Source organism: Trachemys scripta, chromosome 5 (genome assembly GCF_013100865.1).
Source record: "Trachemys scripta elegans isolate TJP31775 chromosome 5, CAS_Tse_1.0, whole genome shotgun sequence".
Lineage (NCBI taxonomy): Eukaryota > Metazoa > Chordata > Testudines > Emydidae > Trachemys > Trachemys scripta.
Genome location: NC_048302.1, coordinates 124,819,754 through 124,832,899, shown reverse-complemented (window position 1 = coordinate 124,832,899; position 13,146 = coordinate 124,819,754).

The following is a 13,146-nucleotide window of genomic DNA, read 5'->3' as shown; positions in this document are numbered from 1 at the left end:
AACTGTCTGTACTGGGCTAGCTTGATTATCACTTCAAAAGTTTTTTTTCTCTTAATTAATTGGCCTCTCAGAGTTGGTAAGACAACTCCCACCTGTTTATGCTCTCTGTATGTGTGTATATATATCTCCTCAATATATGTTCCATTCTATATGCATCCGAAGAAGTGGGCTGTAGTCCACGAAAGCTTATGCTCTAATAAATTTGTTAGTCTCTAAGGTGCCACAAGTACTCCTGTTCTTCTTTTTGCGGATACAGACTAACACGGCTGTTACTCTGAATATTGACCTGAGTGTGTGACTGGTCCTTTGGGATCAGAAGAACCTTTTATTTGAAGAGATGGGTTTTAAAGAACTACACATCTCTACGTCTCATGTTTTCGGTGGTAATACAAGGACTGGAATGCCCAAGGAAACTGCTTTTATGACTTCTTGTTAGCCAGTGTGGTGAAGCAGAAGTTTACTTTTGTTGCTGGTTTGGTATATCCTATGGGGGATTAGCCACCAGTCTTGGGGCGTATCTGCCCTATTTATCAGCAGTTTGTCCTGAATTTGGCACTCTCAGTTGTGGCCCACTGAGGCACAGAAAATCTCCAGGCATGACTACTGAACAGCTTTAAATGTTACTCTCATTGCTTGTCGCACTCTCTCACCTCATGCTGATGCTGCTTCTCCCAGTCCGCTTCCTCTCACTTCTGGCCCACAAGCATCTGGGCTTCCAGATACAGGCTGTCCCTCTCCATCTGCAGCTTCTCTGGCTCTGTCTGTGGATCTGTCCATGGACTCTGCTACAGTCAAGCATTCAATCTGGAGGGCGCATGGGTGCTGCCTCTGTCAGCCTCTTCCCTGCACAGAGGCGTCTCCAAGATTTCTCCCACCTCCTGTTCTCTCTGCCAGTGGGCTGGATGTTCCCTGTGATCCTGGATTATCATTCCTTTTCTGGTCCTTAGAGTACAGCAGGTCAACCAGCTGGACCTTCGTCTGCTCCTCAGCGTGGAGCTGACTTTTTCTGCATATCTCAACCAGCTGACTTCTTTTCGTCTTTTCATAACTCATTTTCCCCTGTCTCTCTTTGCATTATTCCTTTCCCAAAGAGGCTATGAAACATTTCTCTCTGTGCCTTTCCCTTCTACAGTACTTGCTTTCAATGCTTTGGGACTTCACTGGAAAGTTCCCACTGACAGATCACATGTGCTGCCACCATATATGTCAGAGTTTCAGGGCTAACTTCACCTTTGCCCTCTCCCTCCCCTTAGCCCCCCTTGGTCTTCCTCTCAAGCACCCATTTAAAGTTCCAGGCTCCCACTCCAGCCATCACCTCTCTCAGGCAGAGACTCATGTCTGTCTTGCTCCAATCTGAGGGTTTAGGTCCCTCTGCACCTAACTGTGATTTCCCCAGTAGATCTGACCTTACAAGATGTCCCCCATCAGTCTTAGGGGCCCCAGTAGGCAAACGTCCCTTCAGCAGGATTAGAGCCCCTTAGACAAAGGGTTTGTCTATTTGCCAGATCAGAAAGAATGCCCATGTTAGTTCAAACTCTGCCTTCTTATACCAAAAGCCTTTTCTTTGTTTGAGTCTCTGGAAAACCCAGTTTGAACCAGTCTATGCAGACCTCTTTGGGGGTGGTATTTCCCCAGAGTTGTTTAGTCTCAGTGACTTGCCTTAATCACCTCCCACTGTTTTTAGCTCCTGGAGCAGCTGTGGTAACGCTTGCCAATGGAATAGAATGCAATCATACATAAACCATTCATAAATTGAATACAATAGTCCTCAAAGATAACGCACGGTGTTGCAATATCTGTCACTCATACTAACTGAAGAATTTGATAATAATAAGATCTCCTTCCTTATCTGAAAAGAATATACATACACTGTAAGTGCATACTTATCCCCCCTTTCCAGGGATTTGACTCTTTTGGTAACTTAAATAAATTGCAACATGAATCTCAGTCTAAACTTTCTCCCAAGCTTGGCAGTTCTTCAGGTTTTCCCTGCATGCCCTGTCTGCCCTAGACAATAGTTCATTCTGCCCTCAGAACGGGCCCTATTCCCTCTAAGAGCTAATGAATGAGTATGACTCAGTAGTATTTACACTGCACCTTCACTGTAGGGTTTGAGGTCCTAATTATAGGATGACTCAGAAGAACCCATAATCAAATGTTTAGATAATATTCCTGTTAAATTCCTTTCCCTCCCTCCTCCTACCACATTTCTCTCGCTTTCCATAGCTGTGATTTTTAAGATACTATTACAGTCTGCCCTACTACAGGTCCCCCTATTATTTCAAAACACTACCTCACCCAATATTCAGCCATTTAGTTAACAATTAGCCAGATTTATTTTTCAATCAGTAGTATTCTGTACCAGATCTCCTAAAAATACCTGAGGTGTCTCTGCTGTTGTTTGTTCTGAACGCTATTAAATATGAATCCCTTCATACCAAGTCTTGCAGTGTTGAAACTGCTTGGACACATGAACATATCATTCAAGCACACTGCCATCATTTATAAGCCTTTTGAAGATCAAAGAGTTATGTCTAGCCTTTGAAGCTTGCCTCTTTTAAATCTAGCTTCAAAATTATTGGAGAAGTCTTTCAAAATCTCTGGTTTTCTTTCAGACCTTTGTGACTCTCTCTCCCCATCCCCACAACCCTAGTTCCAACTTTGGGGTGGCCACTACACTTAAATGCAGTGGAATCCTACCACAATGGCTCATAGGCTTTATGGTAGATGTCTTTCTGTTCAGTCCCAGTGATCAGCCAGAGCTGCTGGATACCACGGAACTGTATGGGTTCGCAGTGGGGTAGGAGTTATGAAAGGGCAACACAAGGTTCCGTATGAACGGCTTTAGCACATGCCTGCCACAAGATGCTCTACTCACTGCCGGGTGGCACCTCCTTCTGGTGATTCTTGGGATTAGCTCCAGCCCCATCCCCCTTCTTCTCTTCCACCATTGCCACTCTCCCTCCTGCCCATGGAATCACAGTACAGCCCTTTCGTGACTCAGCCCTCTAGCCGGGTCACTCTGTGTTTTTCCCTTCTGGGGGAGTCTGTCAAAGTCCCTCTGCACCAGCAGCGCTAGGCAGTCTTCACACCAGCTGCCCGGACTACATCACTGCCGCAGTGACTTGGGCATTCTTCCCATTCGCTGCCCCTAGCAATACCACTCTGTAGCAGCTGGTAGGGGAACCCAGGCCCACCGTCTACTCTGGGTTCCAGGCCAGGACCCTACAACAAGCAATTACGGTCTATGACTACCCCAAACTTCCTGCTCTCGTCCTGGACGACTTCCTACCGTGCTTCTCCAAGCTTTTCATTCTCCAGCCTTCCTAGTCAGACAACCCTTTCTCACTGGGTTCCTATCCCCTTTCCTTCTCCCTTACCTCAGGGAGCGAGAATCTGCAGGCTTTCCCCCTGCTGCCTCCTCACTGTTGCCAGCAGCCTGGCTTTATAAGGAGCCCTGCCTATTCCCTCACAGGTGAGCTTCCTTCAAATTAGCATGCCTAAATCTTCCCCATGTGCAGCTTAATTGGCTGACTGGACTCACCTGGCCTAATTCAACTCTCTCAGGGCCCGTGTGGGGAGCACACCCCATCACAGTGCCTTATAGGTCCCAGTCAAAAAGGAAATTCAAGAGGAGGTGAAAGGCCTCAACAAAGTTTTTGGGGAGATGTTAATTATTATTTTGGAGAGATGGCAGTATGCAGTATGGAAAGGCAGTTTTTCCTCCCTGCTTTTCTGCTTTCTAGATAAATCCAAATATGAATCTGATCCGAAGCATGGTTTCCAACATGCTGGAAAATAAACCAGTTTCTGACGTAGTAATATTTTGGCCCGACTACAACGCATGGTCCTAAGTAACAGTCCTTCTCAGGCTGCATGGAATGAAACACAAAGACACACATTTAGCATTCTACAGCTTCAGGAAATGCCAAGTCCTTAGAATCCAAAAAGCGAACTGCAATTTAAACAATAAGAAATCATAACCACAAAGTAATGACCAAAAAACACAAAACTAATGAAATAATACATTCTCCTCATATCTCATTAACTCTGCAGTGAAAAGTGCTATTAGACAATAATCCTAATTACATGTACAAACTTCTCTCTCCTTGGAATGCAAATGGGAATTCAAACCAATTTAACAATATGCCTGACACCGTGAACGAGAGAATAGTCCCATCTATTTACATCTTGTATAAAACAGAACTGTGCTTTACAACAGTGTTTTTGTTAGTGCCTGAACAACTGGTAAACTCCCCACGGCTGCTTCCTTAAGAAAAGTCAGATGTATATAAATTCAGCAGTGCAGACAAGCCAATAGTCAGCAAATGCAATAGCAGAACTATTATCTATTTTCAAAAGACAATATAGAAGAAGCATTTTTTAATTCGTATGATTCCATTATTAAAAAACAACTGAAAAGGCACAGGTTTCCCTTTGAGAAAACGCTCGTTTATGCAGAAGCTCTCTGCAAGGCGGAAATTCTCTCAGACTCAGTTACAAAGGACATAGACATACAGTGACTGGAGAACTTCTCCCTCCGAACAATTAAACAACAAAACCAACTGTGAAATGCTCTGGGAGTCTGAGACCCCTGTCCCCATCCTCCATGGTAAATAAAGGATAAGTAGTAACCTTAGCATAAAGACAACATTTCACACTACAGCATAGCCTGTAAATAGGAATTATACAAACCTCTCTGAATTCTTATGGATCCCACAGATTAATGCTGTACAATGTGATCCTGAAAGATTAAGAGACAGTAATTATTCTCTGTGATAAGGCCTCAGAGAGAAACTGTCTACACTACGTGGGAAAGTCGATCTAAGCTACACAATTTGAGTGACTTTAGTAGCGTATCTCAAGTCGACGTAGCTTAGATCTACTTACTGCGGGGTCCACACTATGCTATGTCAACGGGAGACTCCCCTTAGTCTTCTTGTTCTGGTGGAGTAGAGGAATTGACGGGCAAATGATCTGCGGTCGGTTTAGTGGGTCTTCACTAGACCCATTAAATTGACCACCGCTGCATCAATCGCCGCGCGTCGATCCCCCAGTAAGTGTAGACAAGCCTGGGGTGCTTTGCTTTACAAATGCTGTAAGAACTGCTTGTCTCTCAATACCTGGAGTAAACTACTTGCCACAGCCTACAACTCATTGCATCACATAGTACAAGGCTACCAAAGAATTGATTCTAGCACTATATGAAGTCTACTCTCACACCAGGTAATTGTCGAGGGGGGGCAGGGAGGGAGAGAGAGTGAGTGTGTGTGTGTGTGCGCGCGCGCGCGCAAAGTAAATTTCAGAAAATCTCCAGGCATGACTACTGAATAGCTTTAAATGTTAGAGGAATTGCTTATGGGATAGCTCACTGGTTTGAGCATTGGCCTGCTAAACCCAGGGTTGTGAGTTCAATCCTTGAGGGGGCCACTTAGGGATCTGGGGCAAAATCAGTACTTGGTCCTGCTAGTGTAGGCAGGGGGCTGGACTCAATGACCTTTCAGGATCCCTTCCAGTTGTATGAAATAGATATATCTCCATATATTAACCCTTCTGCCAGGTGACGCTAGCAGCAACCAGCGGAGTGGGTTCAATATCTAGGTGTTCCTTTTCAACAATACAGAACAGACTCGAGCCCCAGCCCAGTAACCTGGGAAAATTACACACCATCCCTGGGTACCTCTGAGAGGCAATACTTCCCCACTCGCATGCACAGAGTCTGAGTGTAGAAAAGAAACTTTTAATGAAAGGAGAGAAGTCACCCGACATTAATTACGGAAGATGCCACTAGCAGTATTCACAAACAAAAAATTGTGAGCAGGACACCCATCCCAGAGTGCGTGGGGCAGTGTCTTCTGCCTCGTGTTTTGAGTTCTACAACCAAAAGTTCCTTTTCTGTCCCCCTCTCTATTCCCTCACCATACCCCACTCACAGTGGTTGTCCTTGGACAGTGAGGACCCAGGGTTCAGAGGTGCATCTGTGTGAGTTCACCTCCCACCCGGGGAAGAAGGCACCTTGCTTGCTCCGCCATCTGAGCACTTGCTTTGGCTGGCCACCCCGCCAGCCGCTTGTTCTGTTAACCACCTCGCCAGCTGCTCGTTCGCCGACTGTCAATCACCTTCCACTGCCACCTGCCTACAATCATTTGAGACAAGAAGAACCAGCTGGCACTTCCTCTGGAGACCATCAGAATGGTGCCATTAATTGCAGGCGGGGTCATGGGTCATCATGGTCCTGAATCTTGCAACTTGTTAGGCATATGAACATCCCCATTGAAATCAATGCCTAGCCAGGCTGCGGCCTGTCAATTTCAGTTTCTGTGAGCAGGGGAAGTTTATTCTGCCAGGGATTCCGTCTCCTGATTGTCCTGCGGCCCATCTCTCCATGGCCTGCTGACTTCAGGGGAAAAAGCCTTGTGTGGCAATAGACTGGAATGCTGAATGGTGCTTCTTCAGCTTGTGCTATGAGCACTCTCTTTAAAACTCCCACTGCTGGACATGGAAGCTGGTTTGATATGTGGAAGAGAAGTTATCCCTGCACTTACTTTTTGCTATGGGGATGCATCAGAATTGCAGATTTATTCTCTTTTCACTCTTCTGGAGTTTATTTTCCCTGGCTCAGAACACATATCTGAAAAGTATATGGGGACTGTATTTTATTGTACAGAGGCCTGGTCTACACTACAGGGTTAGGTCAATGTAAGCTGCCTTGCGTTGACCTAGCTGTGGAAGTGTCTTCACTGAAATTTGTCTCCCACCCACATAAGCATCTCTCTACGGCGATTTAGTAACACCACCTCCCCCTGCAGCATAGAATCACAGTTGATGTAATTAGCTCGACGCAGTGCCAATGCAGACACTACATTGCTTACTGACTTTCAAGAGCCATCCCCCAATGCCCCACACTGACAATGCAATCAATACAAGTGCTCCTGGCAAGGACATGCTCCACCGACACAAAGACCCAAGTGTGCACGCACCCACAAGCGATTTAATAACTGCCGTGGCTGACCTAACTTACGTCAGCATACAACTTAATTTTGTAGTTTAGACATGGCCTTAGACACTACAGTAGATGTGGCACCTGGAGAGGATGGCTAAAGGATCACCAAGGTGGCTTGTGCCTAGGAAGGGTAGCTTTGGAAATATCTTAAATTAATCTGCTGAGACGCTTTAGGATAGACTAGTTTTTCTTTCTAAGATTCTAACTTAGATTAATATCCTGCCATGGGAGGAGAACAGAAAGTTTAAAAAAATATTTTAAATAACTTCCCTTGGAGCCACAAATGAGTATAATCTGCCAATATATTGTCAAAATATCTATCTAAAGTACTTATGACAGGTTTCAGAGTAGCAGCCGTGTTAGTCTATATCAGCAAAAAGAACAGAAGTATTTGTGACACCTTAGAGACTAACAAATTTATTTGAGCATAAGCTTTCGTGGGCTACAGCCCACTTCATCGGATGCATAGAATGGACAGACTCAAACGAGAAGCTGCTGAACTTGAATTAATATGCAAACTAGATACCATTAACTTAGGTTTGAACAGAGACTGGGAATGGCTCGGTCATTACAGTAATTGAATCTATTTCCCCATGTTAAAGTATCCTCACACCTTTGTGTCAACTGTCCGAAATGGGCCATCTTGATTATCACTTCAAAAGCTTTTCTCCCCTGCTGATAATAGCTTCTCTTAATTAATTAGCCTCTTACAGCTGGTATGGGTACTTCCCCCTTTTCATGTTCTCTGTATGCATAAATATCTTCTTACTGTATGTTCCATTCTATGCATCCGATGAAGTGGGCTCTAGCCCATGAAAGCTTATGCTCAAATAAATTTGTTAGTCTCTAAAGTACTTATGTTGTTCCTATTACTGTAGTGGCTGAGCACTTCACACTCTTCAATGTATTTATCCACACAAACCTCCATGAGCTCGGACAGTGCTATTAGCCCCATTTTACAGATGGGGAACTGAGGCACAGACACACTAAGGGTAGCCCAGGTTCTTACCTGGGTGTTGCCTCAAGTCCCCTCCCATCCACACACTAAAACTTCTCACAAAAGCTTTCACACCAGGCTAGCTGGCCTGGCAAGGGAGTGGGTTAAAGCCTGGCTGGTAATTTGCCTTTGTTGCAGTGAGGTCGCAAGCTAAACCACTTGAGTGCAATCCTCCAATGCCTCCCCACAATTCCATTCCTGTGCCCAGGACAGACAACTTCTCCCACAATTCATCTGGAAAGAATCTTAGAGCAAAACGACTAACTGCAGCATAAAGAACCACGGGATGTGTCCCAATAATCCTAGTAACACACACGAGCCAATCACCTGGGCTAGCTCCACAGAAAAGGCATACCCTAAGTGACTTGGCCAAGGTCACACAGAAAGGCTGTGGCAAATCAGGGGACTAAAGCTGGTTCTACCGAGCCCTATGTGAGTGGCATAATGTTCCCTTTAATGACAACTATTTTATGGCTTAAGCCAGCATGGGAAAACTGTCATGAAAACTAATCAGCCTCTACTCACCCATCTTAAAATGATAATAATAATGATAATTGTTGATGGTTCAGATGATTGGTCAAGAGGACAAATGAAATTGTGTAATGCTGATTTAAGTGATTTTTTAAAAAAAAATGATTGTGGGATTTTGTCATGGGATCTTTTAATTTTCTGCCTTTTGGGGACAGTAATTCCCTTAAAGAGAATCACCTCAAGGTCAGGTACATCCAAGTCTGCTTTCGAAAACCCTCTACCACACACTCTTCCACACACTTGTGGCAATTAATAAGTCATTTGGTGATGAACCAGAATGTTTCTGATTTGGAGAGAGAAGTCGTCTTCACAGGTACTGCTAAAACTACAGACTTTTCCTGAGACTAACTCAGGTACTTGGAACATAAGAACAGCCGTACTGGCTCAGACCAAAGGTCCATCTAGCCCAGTATCCTGTCTACTAACAGTGGCCAATGCCAGGTGCCCCAGAGGGAGTGGACCTAACAGGCAATGATCAAGTGATCTCTCTCCTGCCATCCATCTCCATCCTCTGACAAACAGAGGCTAGGGACACCATTCCTTACCCATCCGGGCTAATAGCCACTAATGGACTTAATCACCATGAATTTATCCAGTTCTCTTTTAAACGCTGTTATACTCCTAGCCTTCACAACCTCCTCAGGTAAGGAGTTCCACAAGTTGACTGTGCGCTGCGTGAAGAAGAATTTCCCTGTATTTGTTCCAAACCTGCTGCCCATCAACTTCATCTGGTGGCCCCCAGTTCTTGTATTATGGGAATAAGTAAACAACTCTTCCCTATCCACTCTCTCCACATTTCTCATGACCCTATATACCTCTGTCATATCCCCCCTTAGTCTCCTCTTTTCCAAGCTGAAAAGTCCCAGCCTCTCTAATCTCTCCCCATATGGGACCCGTTCCAAACCCCTAATCATTTTAGTTGCCCTTTTCTGAACCTTCTCCAGTGCCAGTTTATTTATTTTTTTTTAGATGAGGAGACCACATCTGCACGCAGTACTCGAGACATGGGTGTACCATCGACTTACATAAGGGCAATAATACATTCTCTGTTTTATTCTCTATCCCCTTTTTTAATGATTCCCAACATCCTGTTTGCTTTTTTGACCACCTCAAATGATATATTATTCTTATTTGCTACAAGTTGTTAGACAAGAGACTAATGTTGGATATTGACACACAATATGGGCCTTATTCAGGAAGATACTTAAGCACATGCCTAACTTTAAACATATGAGGAGCCCATGCTGAAGTTCCTTCCTGATTGGGAGTCACAGAATGAAATGTGTGGTTCACATTTTGGAATTGCTTAGCACTAAGCCCTGTGAACAGAAACTGCTGATTTTAGCCCAGTTCAATAGCTTTCTATAAAATAAGGCAGTGACAAACGGCAGGAATTAGAATCACTAAGACGTGAAATAAAACAGCCTTTCAATACTAATGGGAAAATCCCAGCTAGATGTTAAGAAAACATTTTTAAATTTGGGAGGCTGGGATGATTTTACCTAAAGAAGTAATCAAAGCTCCCTCACTAGATATGGTAACGAAAATTTTATGGTAACGAAAATCACACAGGTAGATCTGTAGTTCCCAGCATGTCCTCTGGACAGACGTCCTAAGCACCCACATAGATTTCCACCACAACTTCAACAACCACCACCCATCTATCAAACTCTTTCTCATCAACTTCCTGGACACCACAATCAGCTTCAACAATGGATCCCTACAGGCAACCAGATACAAGAAGAACACCAACCACACATTCTTAGCTGTCACCTACCACCCCACACTGGAATTCATATGAAGTATCAAAAAATTCAAACCCCATATTCTGAAAAAAAAAATTTTTTTCCTGAACCCACTCTTCAGGCTTTCAAACAACCCACCAACCTTGCCAAGCCCATCATCAGAAGTAAACTCCCCACAGACCAGGACACACCAACTCAAAGTGGCACCAGACTCTGCCATAACAACAGATACAAAACCTGCAGGCATGTCTCCATATTTGGGGTCGGGAAGGAATTTTCCTCCGGGGTAGATTGGCAGAGGCCCTGGAGGTTTTTCGCCTTCCTCCGCAGCATGGGGCAGGGGTCGCTTGCTGGAGGATTCTGAGCGACTAGAAGTCTTTAAATAATGATTTGGGAGTTCTACAGCTAAGTCAAGCGAGAGAATTCTTCCAGGAGTGGGTGGGTCAGGTTTTGTGGCCCGCATCATGCGGGAGGTCAGACTAGATGATCATAATGATCCCTTCTGACCTTAGAGTCTATGAGTCTCCAGGCCTATGATGATCAATGTCCTCACAATACACCTTTCAAGATCCATGGGTCCTACACATGCCTATGACAACATGTGATGTACCTCATCCCGATCATCAAATACCCCAACAACAATAACTAGGTCGGTGAAATTAGACAATTGCTACGCTCTCGAATGAACTCACACAGAAAAACAACAGACAAAAATCAAACTCTCTCACATGGGCAAACACTTTTCACAAAACTATAACTCCATATCTGACCTGTCAGTCCTAGTCCTCAAAGGAAACCTGCACAACACCCTCAAAAGATGAGCAGTGGAACTTAAATTCATAACTCTGCAAGACACTAAGTGCTTGTCTACACTACTGCTTATGTCGATATAACTTACGCTGCTCAGAGGTGTGAAAAAGCCACTCCCCTAACTGATGCAAGATACACCAACCTAAGCAATGGTGTGGACAGTGCTATGTCGGCAGGAGACGCTATCCCACTGACATAGCTGCTGCCTTGCATGGAGGTGGAGTTATGCCGATTGCAGAGTTCTCTCCTGCCAGCATAGAGCGTCTTCACCAAGTGCGCACCAATTAAGTGCTTCTAGTGTAGACTAGCCCTAAATATCATGGTCTCAACAAAAACACAGGTTTGATGGTTCATTACAATCATATGTAACCTACTAACCTGCCTTTGTCCTATGACTACAGAGGTATTAATTGCCCACTTCATTTCAAGTGGTTTCTTGCAATATGAATTAACCACTGATACATTTAAACAATCCCACCTTGTATTTAGCTGTGACACTTTGATTACCTTTTTCCAGACCTGAAGAGTTCTGTGTAGCTCAAAAGCTTGTGTCTCTCACCAACAGAAGTTGGTCCAATAAAAGATATCACCTGACCCATCTTATCTCTTTAGAATCAGGAGAAGTTAGGTGCCTAATGTGCTTAGTTTTGGGGAGGGGGGGGTGTTTAAATCCCACAGGGCATCTATCTGCATCTTGAAGTGCCTAAACACCTTTGGAAACCAGGTGCTACGTCTTGCTCTTACGCTCATTGAAATCAATGGCAAAGTGCCCACTCACTTTAAATAGTGCAGGATCAGGGCCTAAGATCCTGGAATTCTCTGCCTCCTATTCAGTTCTGCCTGCTTTAATCAGACATGGAGGTTAGGATGCTCTATACTCCATTCTTGAGACCCTGTGTATAGAATCATATAATAGTAGGACTGGAAGGGACCTCGAGGGGTCATCTTGTATCTGTGTGTATCTTCAAGCCTAAAGATTTTTAAAAATGCTTTCATTGGTTTGCATTAGAAGGTAGACGGTAGGATTAATAGTTGTTCTTCAAAGCTATAAACTGCCTGGTGTGTTTTCTCAGACTCAGAGCCATGAGTTACTGCTGTAATTAGATCCAGAAGGAGAGACCATAATAACATTCTGACTTGATTTCCACTGGCAGAGCATTGATTAAAAGAGCTACATAATAAATGAAAGGCATTTCAGAATTGCACTGTTGATATCTGTAATTTTTTTATAATTAGAAAAGCCTACCAAAAATTGTATATTATAATTACATGCATTATTAATCCTGTTCTGTTATTATAAGAATTATTCTATGATTACAGGTTGCAGAGAGTTTTTCTGTAATTTTTTTAAAAAGGCACTGCAGTTTGGGTTACAATACAAAGCCTTTTTACAGCGCACATAAATTGGGCCATATTTTTTTCAAACTAATGCAAACCAAATGATCTATAAGTTCAAGATAGGCAAATTCAAAGAGGAACAAACAATTGAGGGGTAATGTTTTTGCCTGTTAGAAGTCTGCTGTATAAGAAAAATAATGTTCAAATAGCCTCTTTTATATGTTGCTTCCGAACAAAAGTCTTAAATACCTAACAGGCAAAGAGGGTAAAACAGGGCATTTAATGACATTTTTGAACAATTTGGGGTTAGCTTCTTTTGAGTAAAGTCACCTACATACAGGATTTTATTCCTGAAAAAAAAACTATTATACTGTAAGTTTATTTAATATATAATTTTTTCAGCCCAATTCACCATGAATAGGAATACTGTACTTAATTTAGACTACACAAAGATTCTCAGATTATTTACTGACAAAACATCCAGGAACACACATTAGACTGTGATTTTTGGTGAGGCCCATGTTTTTCAGGGACCACGGCAAACCTCAAAGGTAAATTACAAGTTATATGAAGCATAATGATCAGTTACTTACACAAGTAGTCCCACTGGTGTCCATTGAATACTCCTATGAGTAACCGGTCGCCAGTGTAAATAAAGGGGTTGCAATCAGGCTTTAAGTGATTTATCTCAGTTCTGATTTATTACTAGTCTAATTCATTGT